Here is an 18,918-nt window from a genome sequence, read left to right as displayed (position 1 = left end):
TGCGCCATTCAGGTGTTCATCGTAGTGCTGCTTCCACCTTTCGATTACCCGTCCGTCCGTCCGTCAAGATGCTCCCATCCTTATCCCGGCACATCTCAGCTTGCGGCACGAAGCCTTTGCGGGATGTGTTGAGCTTCTGATAGAACTTCCGCGTTTCTTGAGAACGGTACAGCAACTCCATCTCTTGGCATTCCACCTCTTCCAGGCGGCGCTTTTTGTCCCGGAATAGGCAGGTTTGCTGTTTCCGCTTCAGTCTGTATCGTTCCACGTTTTGCCGCGTACCATGCTGCAGCATTGCAGCCCGCGCTGCATTCTTCTCCTCTAAAACCTCCTGGCACTCCTCGTCGAACCAATCGTTTCTTGAGCTCCGTTCCACATATCCGACAACGCTTTCGGCAGCGTCGTTAATGGCTGCTTTGACTGTCCTCCAGCAGTCCTCAAGAGGGGCCCTATCGAGCTCGCCCTCATCCGGCAACGCTGCCTCAAGATGCTGCGCGTACGCATTGGCGACATCCGGTTGTTTCAGCCGCTCGAGATTGTACCGGGGCGGGCGTCGGTACCGTACATTGTTGATGACGGATAGTTTTGGGCGCAGTTTCACCATCACCAGGTAGTGGTCGGAGTCAATGTTGGTTCTGGCGTCGGTTATGTCGGAGAAGTGCCGTCCATCGATCAAAACGTGGTCGATTTGCGATTCTGTCTGCTGAGGTGATCTCCAGGTGTACCGATACGGGTGGCTGTGCTGGAAATAGGTGCTACGAATGGCCATGTTCTTGGAGGCGGCAAAATCTATCAGTCGTAGGCCGTTCTCGTTCCTCAGCCGGTGGGCGCTGAACTTTCCAATCGTCGGTCTGAACTCCTCCTCCTGGCCAACCTGAGCGTTCAAATCTCCTATGATGATCTTGACGTCGTGGCTTGGGCAGCGGTCGTACTCGCGTTCGAGCTGCGCGTAAAATGCGTCCTTGTCATCATCAGTGCTTCCGGAGTGTGGGCTATGCACGTTGATTATGCTGAAGTTGAAGAATCGGCCTTTGAGTCTCAACTTGCACATTCGTTCATTGATCGGCCACCACCCGATCACGCGCCTTTGCATATCACCCATCACTATGAAAGCTGTTCCCAGCTCGCGTGTGTTGCCGCAGCTCTGGTAGATGGTATGATTACCTCTAAACGTTCGCACTAATGCTCCTGTTCAGCACACCTCCTGCAGCGCTACGATGTCGAAACCGCGGGTCTTCAGTACATCGGAGAGTATGCGAGTACTTCCAATGAAGTTGAGAGATTTGCAGTTCCACGTACCGAGTTTCCAATCGCTAGTCCATTTTCGTCGCTGTGATCTTTGCCGATTGTTCCGGTCCGTATTCTCTCGTTGACGTTCCTGTGCTGATGTGTTTTTACGGTTGGCTTGCAGGGCCTGACACCAACCCCCTAGATTTCCGGAGGACCATTCCCCCTAAATGTTCGGAGGGCCATAGTGCGCAGTTTAGCTTAGAGTCCTTCTCTGGCACTCGGACGATGATCAGCCGCCCCTGACATGGGGAACAGACGCTGTTGTGAGCCGCTCCTAACGTGGAGTACAGACGCTCCAGGTTTGCAAAAGCAAACCCCCCCTTCCCTGTCAGCATACGACCAAAGTTCCCACCGGGGGTTGGTTACCCGATCTTCCCCAAGGTTACTCGTACCCCGGCCAGTACCACCAAATGTTCTTGGAATGTCTGAATAAGATAGATCAAATAAAGAATCATGAAAGAAGCTGTTTAGACGTATTATATGCGCCACTACTTTCAGCCTTAATTGAACAAACGTATTAAGAGTTAATTTCTCAAAGTCCATTTCACCCGATAAGCAAGTTCTATAATGCCCGGATGGTCGAGTTTGACTAGTAACGTTTTTAACATATAAATTACGTATTTTGAACCAAACTCTTTATTTCAAACATATTTTTTTAAAGCCTGATTCGCTGCTGATAAGTAATTTCTCGGCCTATTTTGATGCATGGGCAATTTCTGCAAAGAATAGATCAAGAATGCGCTGTTTTCTGATCGTAGTACGCAATTGAAAAGAACTGTCAGTGCAAATGGGAGTCGCTGTAGAAAATTTCTGCAAGGAATCGGCGAGAAATTTCTTTAGCGATTCCTTTTCAGTAGCAAATCAGGCTTTAAGGTGAAAATGAATGGAAACCAAACTTAAAATTTTCAAGAGCACAAATCTGGAGAACCAGACATCCGTTTCAGCTGAAAATTTGATTAGTCACTTGCTTGTGGTGACCAATCGATTAAGTTTTCAGCCTTAACCGATGATTAGTTCTCCATATTTGTGCTCTTGGAAATTTGAGTTTTGGTTTCGATTTATCTTCACTTTAACGATTTCTGGTACTCAAAGAAATTATTAGTTGTAACCCATGATAGGTATACAAACTTATTCTTCTCCTTCTATTTTCCTTGGCATTACGTCCTCACTGGAACACAGTCTGCTTAAGCGGCATCCACAAATTACGTAACGCTTGAAGGGGGTAGGGGAGGGGGTAGATTCGAACGTTACGACTCATACAAAATTTTTAAAATTTCCATACAAAAAGCGTTACGGAGGGTGTCGGAAATTTCGAATTTTAGCGTTACGTAATAAATGGATGCCGCCTCATCAGCATAGTGTTCTAAGAGCACTTCCAAAGTTGTTGACTGAGATCTATCTTTGCAAAAGTTACTATTTTTAGCCTTAGTATATTGAAGGCACGATCATATGCCCCTTTTCTTGTTAATGTTCGAATTCACTTTTGATCAAAAAACGTTTCGCATTTCCATTTTCGCCAGCAAAATCATATGGGACATAGTTGGATACGGCGTAAACAAGAATAAGGGTGATAATCTATCGGAGATGCTATGGTTGGTACAAGAAGGCGTTAATTACAGCGAGCGAGATAGCTTGATCAGGTGCAACAAGATCTGGAGAACGTGGGTCAAAATCGGATTTGGAGGGACACAGTCATGAACAGAGTAAATTTATGTAACATCGTTAGCGAGTTTTTATCATACAAATTGATGTAACATCAAGTAAATAAATAATAAGTGCAATGCTAGATGTATCGAAATCAAGTGTTCGGCTTACAGACGAGGTTTCAACGTCTGTTAGACGGATTAAAGCAAGGATGTACTGTTCAACATTGCACTCAAATGTGTTGGCGTGCAGAGAAATGACACTATGATCATACGGTCACATCCCATATCACCAGAAGTCGCATAAGAATTGACGTAAGAACTCGATTATTTGTATAAATAACATCAGACCCGCACAAAACGATGACAGAAATCTTTCAAGTGACGGCTTTTCTCGCATAAAACACCATTTTCCAAGTTCGTCAGTGCATTTCACTTCTTCCCGTATACAAGTACTAAGTAAGTTGAATCAACCCATAGCAGCTGTCAAATCAACTTTGTTATCATGCAATAAATTGCATAAGATTACGGAATAGTCCGCAATATAATAAATGCAATCACATTGCAAGCCAACTTTCATCATACAAAATAAGTACATAAATCCGCCTTTTGAACGCATAAGGCCATTTGACGACAGCTTATACGGGATCTTTGCACACATCAGCATCACATGACGTAAGATGTGTTTTCTGGTTGTCTGGAATACACTCCTAGGCTTTGCAGAGTATATCGACTTTATTGGAATCGATCGTAGGTCAGTGGAGGAGGCCTTAGTGCATCTGAGAAGGAAAACAGCGAGGATAGGCCTGAACATTAATTCTACCACAACGAAGTACATGATTATGGGTATAGATAGAGGAAGGCCTAGTGTTGGTCCTGAGGTAGTGTTTGTTGGAGATGTGTTTAAAGAGTTTGCTTATTTTGGAGAGTTTGCTTATTTTGGAACACATGTGACATGTGACAATGTCGTTTCCCGCCAAGTCAAAAGTATTGCGGCTGCGAGTAGGACCTATTACGAACTACTTAACCAGCACAACATGCAAATGGAAACAAAAATCTGGGATCGAATTCCGTAAAATATTATAGTGATGACTTCCTTCGCAAGGGAAGTAAAGCTGTTGGTCCCGATATGAACTAGCCTAAGGCTAAAAATCTCGTTAATACAGTTGGAAATGAAAAAAAAATTTCATGTGGTTCTGTATGGCAACGAAGCGAGGACGGTGAGAAACTAGAAAGACCATTTGTGGCGCAGACACATGAACCACGAGTAATGTGAATGTACAAACATGTGAATATTATTGAACGGCAGACTTCAGTGGGCTGAGTAGGAGCGTCGGATGAAAGAAATGCGAAAATAATATTCAGCAGAGAACCACCCGAGGTCGGTGACTACGTGGAGAACCACGTATAAGTACGCTATCAGCACGCAGTGGAAGAGGGGACAACTGGAGAAATATCGCTCAAGACCAACAAAGCTGTAGCTCTACAATACGCCCGGCAATGGTATCCATCAAGGTACCTTATGAGTTCTGACTCTGAATTTTAAATTATCTATTAAACAAGCCCTTCAAGTGTTCGATAAACCTGATCACTTCCCATCGTCGCTGAGACAGTGAATTGCACACCAAATGAATACTACGCTATTCGCTGAACATAATCTAGCTAGAATATCTACATGTTGCTCCCTACGAACTAACAAAAAACAATTTGATAATGAGAAATAACGCAAGAGAACTGGGGCCGATTACATAACACTCCTCGGAATCGACAAAAGGAAATGAGAAGCACCTGCAGTGATTTTTTTTCCTTTGCAGACTAAGTAGCACTTTCTCAAGAGTCAAGCATCACAAGCAGAAGAAAACACACCGCTAGGTGATGAAAATTTAATTATGGAGCGACACGACTTTTGACATATCCCTGCTGGTTGCTCCCCAAGAGTGGTCTGTGACAGAGCACAATGGAATTGAAAATTAATCGTAAAATATATGCTTTTGTATGTTTGAAGGGGGACTCGCGTTCACTGGGTACGATAAGGGGAAAGGGGTCGTTGCAGGGGTTTTAATATTCAAACATAGATGATAAAGCGGTGATTTGCTTGAGACACTCCTCCCAGTTCCGCCATGCACCGACCAACTGAATGGTAGGAGGAGACCGTTTGTCCTCCAGCAGCAGGAGGAAGGACGTGAGCGAAGAGCACTTCAGCAACCAACTAATGGCGTAACAGCTGAGGAATGACGTAATGGATTTTGTTGGCGAGAGCATCCAGCGGCCGATCTTCTTTCTCAAAGAGGTGGCAGAAACATCGCTTGAATATCTGGGAAGGGGTGGTGGAAAATCGGTTACACAATCAATCTGAAGGGCTGGAAAATCTCACTGGAAGTTGGTCGCGATGAGAGAAAACTTTTGATGGGAGAAGTTTCCTGGAGACTGGTTTTGCACCGACGACGGATTGAGACCAGCTTTGGAGCTTCCACTTGCATAGAGAAGTCGGTTCTATGTGGTCATAGTGAGCGCGTTTGTCCTTTCTTGTGTGCTCTTCAGTGTGGTGTACAGTGATTCTGGTGAAAATTTGTGTAATCCCTACAGAAACCGTAAGATTTTCGTTTTTTCGATCCCTTTGAGCTTCCGCGCCAAGGTCTGCTAGCGGTTTTGAAAAAAAAGAGAGGTCGATTACGGAACGAGACAAAGCAATTGGCACAATAAGTAAAGGCCAGGAAAAATCTTCCATTTTCGACCCTTCCTTAGGTTGGAAACGTCGCAGCAACAAACGTCGGAAAGTTGCATTGCAAAATTTTCACCCGAATACTCCGAGCAGGAAGGAAGTGGCGGAAGTGAACAAGTTTGGATCAGCAGTGCTCGTGAAAAATACCTTCCCACTGAGGAGCAGAAATACCCAGCAAAAAGAATCAAATTTGCAAATCCGGAACGAGGACACACGCTTTTCCCACATACCAATCGACCACTCAAACGGCCGACCGGACAAGTAGACAACCAGGCGACCCCTTCTACAATCGACTTCCTTCCTTTGGGGGCATCACTGTGTTAGTATCACTGCAGCGTCGATCGAAGTGGGGGCGCATGCGGCCTGATACGTTTTGCGCAAACAGTCGGAAAAGCCAGTAATGAAAATTCACAGCAGGGATTTCACTCTCTCCCATTTCCCTGCTTCCTCACACCCTCTCTTCTCTCCGCGAGCATGTGAAAATGTGTTTAAAAAAACTGTGAACAACTCTCCAAAATGTGCTACAATGTGCGCTACCCGTAATGGTAATGGTTCCAGGTTCTCTCTCGCACTCTCGCGCGCCGTTCCATTGTGGGTGATTTCCAGTTGCAAGCACGCGACGAAGGCAAACTGTGGGATTTGTGGTGAGATGAGAGTGGTCAAAAGAGAGAATGAATGCAATTCGATGCAACTTTTGCGGTGTCAACAAGAGGATCGGTCCGGTATCGATTGGTGAAAATGTCATCTAGCTAGCAACTGCTGACAGGTTGTAGGTATGTTTCGAAAATTATTTTTTCAAGAAATGAGTTTAAACATTTAACGGAACTAGGTTTATCCTTGTATATAGTCAGTGATTGTTCATAGCTTATCAATCAACAACAAATTTTTAACTCGTGTTCTAAGGCCCTATTTTGAAAGCCATTGACAAAAAGAAACTGTACGATAAAAGTGGTGATATCATGAACTGCTTTTTGATTCATTAGACTTTAGATGTAAGTACTTACTCAAAATATAGTTGCAATAAGAACTGTCACCCTAGAGAACACACAAATTGCTCGATTTAACAAAGAATTCGGTAATCCTAATAGCTGTATAAACGTTTGACAAATCTATGAGATAACTTTTTGATTCATTGACATGATATTTGTAAAATTTCAAAATTAATAACCATGTGTGCTAACAGGTTTAGTCACAACAACAATGGAAATAAGATAAACAAATAGTTGAAGATTTGTCAGTTAATTATGCTTACATATTATTTTTCATCATATTTTTCATCAAAAAATGACCAAAGCAATTTAGTTACAACTGCAAAAACTAAAATGAAGAATAGTAAAATTTAAGGTTTTAATAAAACATATTTGCTGGTGTGTGCATGCATTTGATCCAAAATTTTCGGAATTGTGAAATTCTTAGAAGACAGATGTAAAATGAGCCATTAGACGCAGTTGCTTCACTAAACGGGACAAGTGGGACACATCCAGTTTCGTGCGTAAAACCACATCAGTAAGTCAACCGTTGCAATAATAGGATTGATAAATCATAGATATTTTATTTTGAGTACATATTTGATGTACATAAAGGGTCAACCATTAACTACGTAACGTTTTAGGAAGACACCCTACATTTAATAATATGTCACATCGTATTTAATTTAAACTGAAAATTTCTCACAAAGAGCGTAAAGAGGTATTAAACATGTTCAAAATACATATTAATTATAAGTTATCAATCGAAATGCAACAAGTAAACTTTCAATAATTGACAAATTTATGAATATGTTCTGTAATTATTGTTATGCATGGCGGAAAGCCACTTAATGTGATGGAATTGTTTAACGCAACTATTGAATTTTGTATAAATAGCAAATAAAGTCCAATAAAAATAAAAAAGTTATCGTTCTCATGATGAATTTTAAATTTTATTTCTACGCTCAATTTTAGATTCGTATATCAAAAATAAAAATGAAAAGTTTTCGGAAAAAATGTTATTTCTTCACCTTTTTCAACAATTATGTAATATAAGATTGATTTTTTTCGATGAAAATCATTCGTTTGAATGTTTTAATGCTACTCTTTAAGAAATTGTTTGAAAGGTGTAGGAAAAGTTTTAATTCTGGTGCTTGTTTCAATCTGTCCCACTTACCCCGGGTATTTAGATATCTTGGGGTAAGTTAGACCTCACTTGCCCGGGGTATTGCTGTTTGCGTTTGACGTGCAAATCCAGTCGAACTGAGCTTCAAATGCGGTAACACAAAGTAACCAAAGGATACTTAGCAACCGTGATGCATATCACCGCCAACCTAGCAAAGAAAATCAAATTTTGACGTCGCCTTCCTTGTTGAAAATCTTACCGCATTTGGTGTTCCCGCATTTGATATTTGCATTTCAAATGCACACAGCAATACCTTATATGAGTAGATTTCGTAGAATTCTTGCATAGGGTAAACAGGTATAATACGCCCCCCTTAAGGAAACACCACTCTATCGCAGTAGCAAATGCATTACTTCTATCGTTTTTGATGTCTAGGTGTTATGTTGTAAGTTGGTCATGCTCTGCATACAACATTCTCTTGCCAGGTAGCTTCTAAAAATAGTACAAGACGTTGTTTGTAAACGGTCTAAATTTTTAAGTTTCCAAACAAACCGGGCAATATGCCCCTCCCTCAGAAAAACGTTCCACAGCGTTGAACAAATGATCCAAGACAAATTCCACCACTTGCTAAGTTTAAAAGGGTCCATTAGGAGTCGTCTTCCGGTAAAAGTTTTTGTAATAAATACAATAGTAAAGGAAGGGCTTCATTCACAACGAGGCTTGCCTATCGGTTTAGAAATTTAACGCCAAAAAGCTGATTTTCGATATTTTTTAAATATCTTTTAGTTTTTCATGCTTCCCAAAGATCTAATATGAGCAACATTATTTTTTGGTGGATATTTAAGATATGTAATCTTATTTACGTGTTAAGGAAGCCTCAATCTCTTGAAAATGAAATGGGGCGTATTGCCCGGTTGGGGCGCATTATACCGATTTACCCTATATCTCAGTTGTATATCGTCTGTCCCAAATTCCGAACAGATTCATATTCCAAACACTAGATTTTTGTATGGCGATTTGGTTGAAATGTTCCAATATACAAGAAAATGGCAGTAAATTGCAATTCAATTTTAAAGCCTTTAAAAATATTTTATACTTTGAAAGTTGGAAAGATTCTGTAGTTCAAGGTCAGTAAAACTAGCTCAAATCAATTTATACGCAAAATTATTCATTTGAATACGAATATTATATGGTCCTATGTGTACGGAATATGAGTCAAAACGGTACGTACGTAACGAATGTGCAAAATATGAGTCAAATCCATCAACAAATAAAAAAAAAGCATGAATAGCGAAAAAATGTGCCATTCAAGACAAAACGGAGGTTATTTTGGATATTTTTAGAAAGCAATACAATTTGAAATTGAAATGTTTTTTTTTCATCAATTTCAAACTGATACTATAGATGATCATCCATTGTGATAGTTTCACACGTGTTTTATTGTCAACATAATTTAGAACGTTTTAAAACTCGAAAAATACACATATTGCTATAAAGCTTCTCATCGAAACGTACTATTCAACATTTTTAGTTTGGAGCTTTTATTTCAACTTTAATACCTTTTAAAGGGAATTGTTTGATTGTTTAAGATAACACAAACGAATGATGTAACCGCTATATACTGCGATGATTAAATATTTATGTACAAACACAATAATTCTGATTTTTCCTGTTATATGTACGTTATGTAGAAGGACTACTTTATTTCCTTTAACTTAGAAGTAATTTTCATAAAAAGCACAATCTTTGAAGTAGGTATCAGAATGGGTATTATTTTGCAAAACTAAAAACTTTGTTTTATAAGATTTTTTTTGTTCTCAACAGTTTTTAGTTGGCGTGAAAGTAGTTTATATATAGCAGTTCAAGAAAGCAGTTATTTTGTACTGCAGATTCATATAAAAATGACCTCAAAAATATTTGATTGATTGCTATTGATACGTTTTGAAATATATATGTTTTATGTTTATTCAATTTTTTTGTGTTGTAAAATATACAAACCAACACTTTGTAGCAAAATAAAAGCCGTAAAATTTAAATATGGTTGTAAGCATATATTGGTTGATAAAAGCGCTGAAAACACAAAGTTGCTCAGATAAATATATATGTTGCAAACAGATCCAAAGTGTGAGTGTCCAAAGAAGCTCTGTCTGATGGTGTTTGGGTACTATGTACCTGATTATTTAAGTCAAATAATTACAACGCATTTGAGATGAGATGTCATTTATAATGGAGTAGAGCAAGTCCACTAATGCCGGATTTGAACTTCGGGAGGCCAGGGTCAGATCTCTTAACAGGGGCCCTTGGTACAAAATTAGCCGGAAACACTAAGCATAGGAAAGTTTATAAAAATAAAATATCCGTAAACCCCCAAAAAAATTTATAATCGAATTTGACTGTATCCACAATGTATGCCTATACCTCTCTAGGGAAGTCAAAGAAAATTTCCATTACGAAAAGATCCTGGACCGACCGGGAATCGAACCTAGACCCCTTTAGCATGGCTCTGCTTTATAGCCGCGGATTCTAACCATTCGGCTAAGGAAGGCCTGTTTTCTCGGCTTAATATTAGAGATGGGAAAAACGGCTCATTTTAGTTAACGGATCCAATCCGAAACACTCAGTTTATTGACCCGGATCTTTTGAACGGTTCAGTGGCTCAGTGGCTTTCAAAGAAAGAGCGAACTGAACCGAGCGAACGAAAAAAAGCGGTTCACTTCCTGTTGCGCGACATGCGTCGTATCTTTCGCTCTCTCATTCTTCCCCAGAACTCACGACATACCTACTTGGCTGATTTCTCCTACCCGAACCAAAAATGTGCTCTGCCATTACAGTGAGTACTTGTTCACTATCTTACATCTGTCTATATGCAAGTGGGCGGGGCAGCATTGTCTGTCTATGCTGAGAGCACAGAGCAGCAGATAAATGTGCTTGCCTTTGTAGCGTGGCGCGCAAAGCAAGGCACGTAACGAACGAAGGAGGTTCGTCCTTTTTCGGGTCACTTTTTGTCTGATCCATGCTGATCAAATGAACCGACTCTCGCCAAAAAAGAGCCACGGATCGCTCGTTCTTTTAAGTGATCCGGATCTTTTTGCCCATCTCTTTCCGGCTCCCTACAAATTCGAAAATGGCAACTTTGACAAAGAAAACTCTCAGTTAATAACTATGGAAGTTCTCATTGAACACTAAGCTGAGACGCAAGCTCTGTTCCAGTAAGGACGTATTACCAAAAAGAAGAAGAAGAAGAAGAATCCGAGATGAGTTTTACAGTTCATGCTATAATCGTGAGGGTTTTCGATAGCGAATAGCAGGATTCTTATTGAAACTGAAAAATTAAGATAAAAATCGTATGGAATTAACCTTTACGTTACCGGCCTCCGACAAGGCATTTTCAAACAGCTGCCATTTCGTCAATTTCCATTCGATTTTTTTGAAACTTCCCTCAGTTTACTTTAAAAAGGTTTCAGTTATTTGTCATAAATGGAAAATGCTGAATTCAGAACCATGCCGGAGATATTCCGGATTGTACTGAGGTCACGAGGGTGCCAAATTGGGAAATGTGATTATTATTTTGTTTATTTCAGCAACAACCCTAAAGTTTTTATGTAAAACGTGAGATAGTGATCGATTGTCATTTCACCATAATTTGAATAAGTGGACCGTTCCGGAGCATCGTAGCCGGTTCTGCCAGGGCCTGTTTGGGAACATTTCCGTTTCATGTACAAAACATACCGTGCGACGTCTCAATCTTCATGAATTTGGGAGAACGTGTCAATAAAGGAAAAATAAACTAAATTTCAATAGATTTGGCCACTCCAGATCACCTGATACAGGTCTCGCCAGGGCCTCTTTGAGGACATTTCCGTTTTTTGTCGGAAGCATACCGTGCGACGTATCAATCTTCATGAATTCGAGAGAACTTGTCAATAAAGAAGAAAAACCCCGGTAAAAACGGATGTGGCCACTCCAGATCTCCTGGCACAGGTTCCACGAGGTTCTCTTTGGGGACATTTCCGTTTTATGTCTAAAACATACCGTGCGACGTCTCAATCTTCTTGAATTCAGAAGAACATGTCAATAAAGGAAGAATAAACTAAATGTCCATAGATGTGGCCACTCCACAGCACCTGACACAGGTTCCGCCTGGGCCTCTTTGAGGACATTTCTGTTTTTTGTCGGAAACATACCGTGCGACGTATCAATCTTCGTGAATTCGAGACATGTTCTCGTGTTTTTCTTCGTTTATTGACATGTTCTCCCGAGTTCATGAAGATTGAGAAGTCGCGCGATAGAATTATGTTGAAATGATGACAATATATCATTATCTTATATTTCACATAAAAACTTCAGTGTTGTAACTGCAATAAATAAAAAAATAATCACATTCCCCCAATTTGGCACCCTCGTGACCCCAGTCCAATCCGGAACATCTCCGGCATGGTTCCGAATTCAGCTTTCTCCATTCATGACAAATAACTGAAACCTTTTTAAAGTAAACTGACGGTGGTTTTAAAAAAATCGAATGGGAATTGACGAAATGGCAGCTATTTGAAAATGCCTTGTCGGAGGCCGGTAACGTAAAGGTTAACTACTAACTATAGTATAACATAATCTCATAGTCATATCATAATACCTGTTGGAAATCGTATCGGATTTGTGTTTTGAATTTGAAATTATTAATGTAAAAACATTTAATTGAGATGTGTTTCACTTTTTTCACTTTGACAGCCCCAGAAATTTTCTTTTTATTGATAATGTACATTCAAAATAGTGAAACTGAAACAGATCGCATCGAGTTCGGGAACATCGAGTTAGAGAGGTATTGACTTACAGAAGAATCAAAGTATGCAAGATTGAAGGGACAGCGCATTCCATCGAGTTGGGGGAAATATCGAGTAAGGGAGAGTTGACTGTATCTAAAAATCCAGATAATTTCGAAACTAAGCTTCTTCAGTAAACTTGTTCAGGAGGTAGGCGCTTTCTGAAGCTACCTCATTGGGCATGAAGCTATTACTTTTGTTTTGCAGTTATCTCAGGAGCCTGTCCACCTAGAAAGATGTTGTTTTCGGCAAAGTTGTTCAGTAACTTAAGGTCTATCACTAATCTAACCGAGAGATTCGAGATTTTGACATTAGAAGACCACGCTATGTCTGAACCAGGAGATTATAAAAATCGAATGTACATTGGATTTTTCCTCACTAGAGATTAGTATTTGAAGTGCGTATAAAATATTCTATCGACGAAATTTCGATTGTTTCCATTTTAAAGCTATTTTTCATACTAAAACCTATAAAACCCCGTTTTCTGATCGAAATCTGCCCATACAAAATATATGGAAAAAAAAATTCACCGATAGAATATTTTAAAACCTTCCGATTATGAAAATATGGACCTAAAACTGATCTTTAGCGAGAAAAAAAATCGTTGTACATTCGACTTTTATAATCTGCTGATTCAGACATGGCGTGAGGACGCTAGTGAGCATGAAACTTTCGTTTTACATATATCTCAGGGTCCTGACCGATTCGGAGATTGGCGTCTCCTGCAAAGTTGTTCAGTAAGTGAGCAAAAAATTTTGCATGCAAATGCGAAATAGAGTTATATTTCTAAGTGATCAAGATCCTGAGATACAGTGAAACCCCAATAAGTCGATGTTTTATCGGCTTATGGACATACTCGGAACAAAATATCCTGGCTGCTATGATGGTCCCCACAATTTGTGTTCCATGACCCGATAGTTCCATGAGTCGATGGTCCCTTCAGATATCGACTCATGGAGGTTTGTCTGCATTCCCAAAAGAAAGATTTCATTCTAGTGCCACCTGAGGGCATAACCGTGAGTATAAATATAGCACTTGAGCTACTATACAACTCTGCTAAGAACGGCTCCTGAAATATATGCAAAACAAAAGTTTAATGCTCACTGGCACTACCTGGTAGCAGAATTTTGAATCATTTATAGCTCTTGAGTTAATAAACAACTTTGTCGAAAAGGCTATCATATTATTTCCCAAATAATCAGCTTTAGCTAATAATACATCAAGTAACTAGCTTAAAAACTATTCCAAAAAATTGTTATTAAGTTGAAGATTAATCGAAGCCAAACCTCAAATTTTCAAGAGCACAAATCTAGAGAACCGAACACCCGTTTGAACTGAAAACTTAATGGTTTGGTCACCACCAGCTAGTTACCAATCGATTAAGTTTTCAGCTTAAACGGTTGTTTGGTTCTCCAGATATGTGCTCATGAAAATTTGAGGTTTGGCTTCCATTCATCTTCACCTTAATACAGTTTTTAAATTTAAAATCAAATTTGTTATGTAAATTATATTCCTTGAATATTGAAAATTATTGCCGGCGCCACAGCGGCTAACCCTCCCGTGCATCCATAGTTGCTGATCTAATTGGATCAGCCAGAGCTATTTTTCCATCATCCATGGCCAGGCCATCCCCATCCCTTACGGCGCTCGGTAATGATACCGAATCGATTTCCTCGCGAGAAAAAAAAGAAAAAAATCGCAAATTTATTACACCTCTTCACGCGTTCCGCTTTTGACCGATTGCTCCCCATACTAACCACCCACAGTGCCTCCCAACCCAACATATGCAGAGTTAGTGTGCAGTACATGCACCGCCGTGTAGAAGTTTGGGGTCACCTCCTGAAAAGCACACACAATTGTTTTTTTTTTTTCATATCCCTGCGTTACCTTGACAAATTGAAACAATGCATAGCTAATTCAAAACGCAATGAGTTAATCTCATATCTTAGGTACTTTGATCAACTTTTTTTTATTTTGCGCCAAATTTTTACTTGGTTTGTGTTATTTTCATAAAATTGCACTGGGAAAACTTGGCTAATTTTCTCAGCATTGGATCGGCCAAAATTTACAATTATTGCTGAACTAAAACCGGAATCATATATTCCTTCAAAAGAACTTGCAAAATGTCGGCGGAAAAATCTGAAAACTATTTTGAATTCATAATCTAATCATTCGAGACATCGTGCAAAAGATGGGTGTACCGAGGATTTTCAACAGGTGGAAAAGGGCAGGTGACTTGAAAAGTTCATCCGCAAATTTCATGCAAAACGATTATTATACACAACCTCTGTACCCATTTTTGCATGAAACGTTAAACTATGATGGACATCTATTATCTTTTTGTTCTACAGTGAGCATCTGAAACATACTTGGTTTAATTTAATGGCTGTGTAACAAATTCAATGCCTTCGAAAATTTCAGTTTGGAGAAAGAGTACTGTAGATTGAGCTCTACCATTCAGTTATTAAAACGTAATATAAGGATTTCACACAGTTCGTCTAAGAATTCCCTAAGACTAATTACACGAAGGTGTAAGTCATGCATTTCTCCAGGTTTCTAAAACATTCTTTCCTCTAGGAATCCAACATATTAACCCCCATGAAATGTCCACAGATTCCTGTAGATGTTTTTCCCCTCTGGGTAATTTGTATTCTTCAAGTGGATCTTACAAAAACTCCTAAATATATTATATCAAACTTATTGTTTTGAAAGCACAATGCATGAGATCTTGAGTTGTATACTAATATTTGTTGCAAAGATACCATCAACATTTTCCTCTTTCAGGAATTACACTCGGAGTTCCTATAAGGATTGATTCAGAACTACTATCATTGTGTTTTCACGTATCAAGATTTATTAATCCAACTTTTTATTGAAATATCTCCTAGTTATTTCATATCTGCAGGCAATTATTCTAGGATTTGTTAATAAATTTCACCAGAGTTCGGGTTTTGATCCGACTAAGCCAATCGAGCCATATTCCGAGAGCCTCTCATAGACGACAACGATATCGAGCCACCCGGGAGAATTATGTTTTGCTTAAGGTGAAACAGTTTGCAATCAACTTCTAGAATTTCATTAAAACTTCAGAGGCACAAATCTTGCGAAGAAAGCATCCAATAATTATTATTATAATATATTATTATAATTATATATTATAATAATAGTGCACTTTTTATTTTGGTTTTGTGCACTAGCAGAAAGCTCTATTTCTCTAGTTTAGTGCTTTTGAAAACTTGAGTTGGGACACAAGTCGGCCATCTTTGGATTCCGAGATGTTTCACCTTCCTTGTATGCTGGTAATTCAGGTCTAAGCAACTTACTTATATTCTATTGGTTCCCTCTTTGGTCGCCAACATTGTACATAAAATAAAACACAATCGCTTATGTTTCTTGACCCGAATGAGAGAGTGTCAGCGAATGTAACACGTGATGACACGGGTGACACACAGTGATCAGCAACAAGCAAGTCTGTCTTTTTTTCTCTATCGTGACTCATTATCTTCCACGAACGATAAAAGTCATGCGTGTTGTGTGAATGCGGGGGCAGACATGGATTTTAAGATAATATAAAAATTCACGTCGATCAGATCATTCACGTATGAATAACATGATAGACAATTTTTTTCAATTTTATGAGAGAAGAAGCGGGGACAACCGTACCAACCGTTTCATTCAAGTGAGTGAAATTGTTGGAAGTGGCGTTGCTAAAAATTAATAAACTCATCAGGCGTGGCAAAAATGTTATTGCACACTACTTTTGTTTGCTCCTTTCCAGGTATGGAACACAGGTATTTTTCCCTCGTGGCGTGGCTGGAAAATTCTGGCTGGAGACCGTGTTATTTTCCCTATCTTTCGTCTCACTCTAGCAATAATCATCAAAACTTTGTGAAAGCAAATCTCGAGTTTTAGTGAACCGATGAAGCTGAAAATGTATTGGGTTGTGCACTACATATATAGAATCATAGTGATTCATTTTCGCATCGATATATGGAGTGGTTCTTGGGATTTGCTTCTTGAAATGGATAGGGTGATTATGATGACGTCCCGTGCGGCCTTAACACTTGTTTTATTGAATAAGAAGCGTCAAGCGAATAGTAATCCACTGTTGTCACTTCACAACCTCTTTTACAAATCATTAGCCGGGTGGCATAGCGCCATCAGCCGTTTCAATGTTTCTCCGTCCGAATTGAAAAAACAAATCACGGAACCAGGATAAAAGCAACAGAAAGTTTTAAACACAGTCACTCGCACGCACGGCTTGCTGCCATATGAACTATTTGCTAGTATGAAAGTTTTTGGAATTTGATTTAAAGTTTTTCTCAGAATCAAATTGAAATATAAGCGAGATAATGGAACAAATAAATTTTCGAGCAAAATAATGAACCTACAACCAGAATCCGTTAGTTTCACCGTAATCTCAACAGCTGAACAGTTCGGTAACTGAAAACTCCGTAATTCGTTATGAAATTTTACAGAATACTAAAAATTAACCCTACTTTTAAGCTGTTGAGATTACGGTGAAATTCACGGATTCCGGTAAAATAATTTAATTGTGTAGAGAAGTTTTTTTTTTCACTAGTATGAGCGTGGGGGTGACGTTCAACATAGCACTAAATTCCACTAAAATATTCATTTTGCCCCGATAACTTTTTACCATCCTTGTTTTCGACTCATTTTTTAATCTCGATTTTATGACATTCGATATGATTTTGTTCGTAATGAATGAATGTAGCACGTCGTCAAGCTTGTAAACTAGCTAAGGGTAACTGAAATATATCGACATTTTGTGGTCTAAAAATAGGTTTTTGCTTAATGCGTCCATTATGCTTACAAGGGAAGGTCACGATGGTGTTACACGGGGTTTTCAATCGGACTATTTCTGTTAGATTCTACATGTCGAAATATGATAAACCCCAAAGCCTTTCGGGTGATAAGCCAGTGGTGTAGCCAGGAGGGGCTCTAAAAGGTGCAATTTTGTGCGTATAGAATATTATTGAGCTAACTGAAAATTCGACAAAAATATTTTTTCAGAGTTTATTAGGATGGTAGAGAACAGAACTGACATTAATATATGTTTAAGATGTATTTTTTCCATGCCATAGGCGTAATCGGGATGGGTTTGTTCTTGGTATACTATTCTAATAAATCCCAATTTGTTTTGGTGTCCATATTCCATGCTAGTTACGACTATGCCATAAAAATACATTAAAAATAAACATCAATGTCAATTATGTTTACGACTATCGTAATAAAAACTGAGAAAAATCTTTTTGGCAAATTTTCAATTTGCTCAATAATATTATATTCGTACAAAATCGACCCTTTCAGAGCCCCTCCTGGCTACACCACTGGTCCATCACCCGAAAGGCTTTGGTGTTTTTCATATTTCGACATGTAGAATCTAACAGAAATAGTCCGGTTGAAAACCCCGTGTAACACCATCGTGACCTTCCCTTGTTAGTTTCAGAGATATCCCTGAGAAAAATTTTATAAATTCTCTTAGTATTTCTCACAGAAATTCTTCATGGCTTACCTTCTATGATTCTTTAAAAGTTAGCACTAAGAATTTTAGAATTTCTTTCAGAGCACCAACATTCCTACAGAGATTGATTTAAAAATTTCTCCACTTTTTCCTCCAGATCAGTAACAATTAATTTCATATGACCTTTTGTTAAAGGGATTTAGGAATAATTTGGAAGAAATCTTTTAGAATTACATATGCAGATTTCTACTTAACTTTTTCCAAGAAAAAAATCATCCAGGAATTATTTCTTAAAAATACTCAAGAAATTCATCCAAAGATTTCTCCAGGAGTTGATCCAAAAATTCCTTGCAGAAATTTATGGAACTTAAGAAGCAATATGTTGAAAAATTTCCTTCGAATTCTGCAGACGAGTTTTCATTCCTCATGCATATTTGGAGGAATATCTGTTTGAATTTTTAAAGGAATTTGAAGAAAAATCATAAGACTTTTTTCTTGCATAATCGCAGAATAAATTCTTGGACCAATCAATGTGCTACCTTTTTGATGTGATTCCTGTCTGGAATCAAATTATAACGATTGAAGAACTTCTGGTTAATTGCTTAAATTAGTTTTCCGTAGAAATTCTTGCCATACTCCGAATCCTCTTCATGAATATTCAGGGAAGTTTTTGAAAAGTCCCCGAAAAAAATAACTCATCCTTAAAGAAAAAGAAAAGTACAACAAGTAAATAACTAATAGAGCAAAGTTATGGGTTTAAACTTTTTGCTAGATCTCTTGAAATAGTTCTTGAAGTAAAGCCATGTATTTAAAAAAAATCTGGTGGAATCCTAAGATGCTTTCAAAAAATACCTTGAGGTATTGTTG

The 18,918-nt window shown here is 38.8% G+C and overlaps 1 protein-coding gene across 3 annotated transcripts in view; it reads left to right on the top strand.

Moving 5' to 3' along the window:
• Positions 1 to 5,390: 5,390 nt before the first annotated feature.
• Positions 5,391 to 18,918, top strand: part of LOC5573862 (sodium/potassium-transporting ATPase subunit beta-2) — a 79,903-nt gene continuing 66,375 nt past the window's right edge. Inside the window, exon 1 of one of the 3 annotated variants that reach the window (XM_001654843.2) lies at positions 5,391 to 5,974. The gene's annotated coding sequence lies outside the window, so the exon portion shown is untranslated. The remainder of the gene's footprint in view (positions 5,975 to 18,918) is intronic. The other 2 variants (XM_021845584.1, XM_021845583.1) reach the window with 2 other exon arrangements.

The sequence above is a fragment of the Aedes aegypti genome, chromosome 2 (assembly GCF_002204515.2).
Source record: "Aedes aegypti strain LVP_AGWG chromosome 2, AaegL5.0 Primary Assembly, whole genome shotgun sequence".
NCBI lineage: Eukaryota > Metazoa > Arthropoda > Insecta > Diptera > Culicidae > Aedes > Aedes aegypti.
Note: the sequence above shows the minus strand (reverse complement) of the source record. Positions and strands in the feature narration are given on the sequence as shown.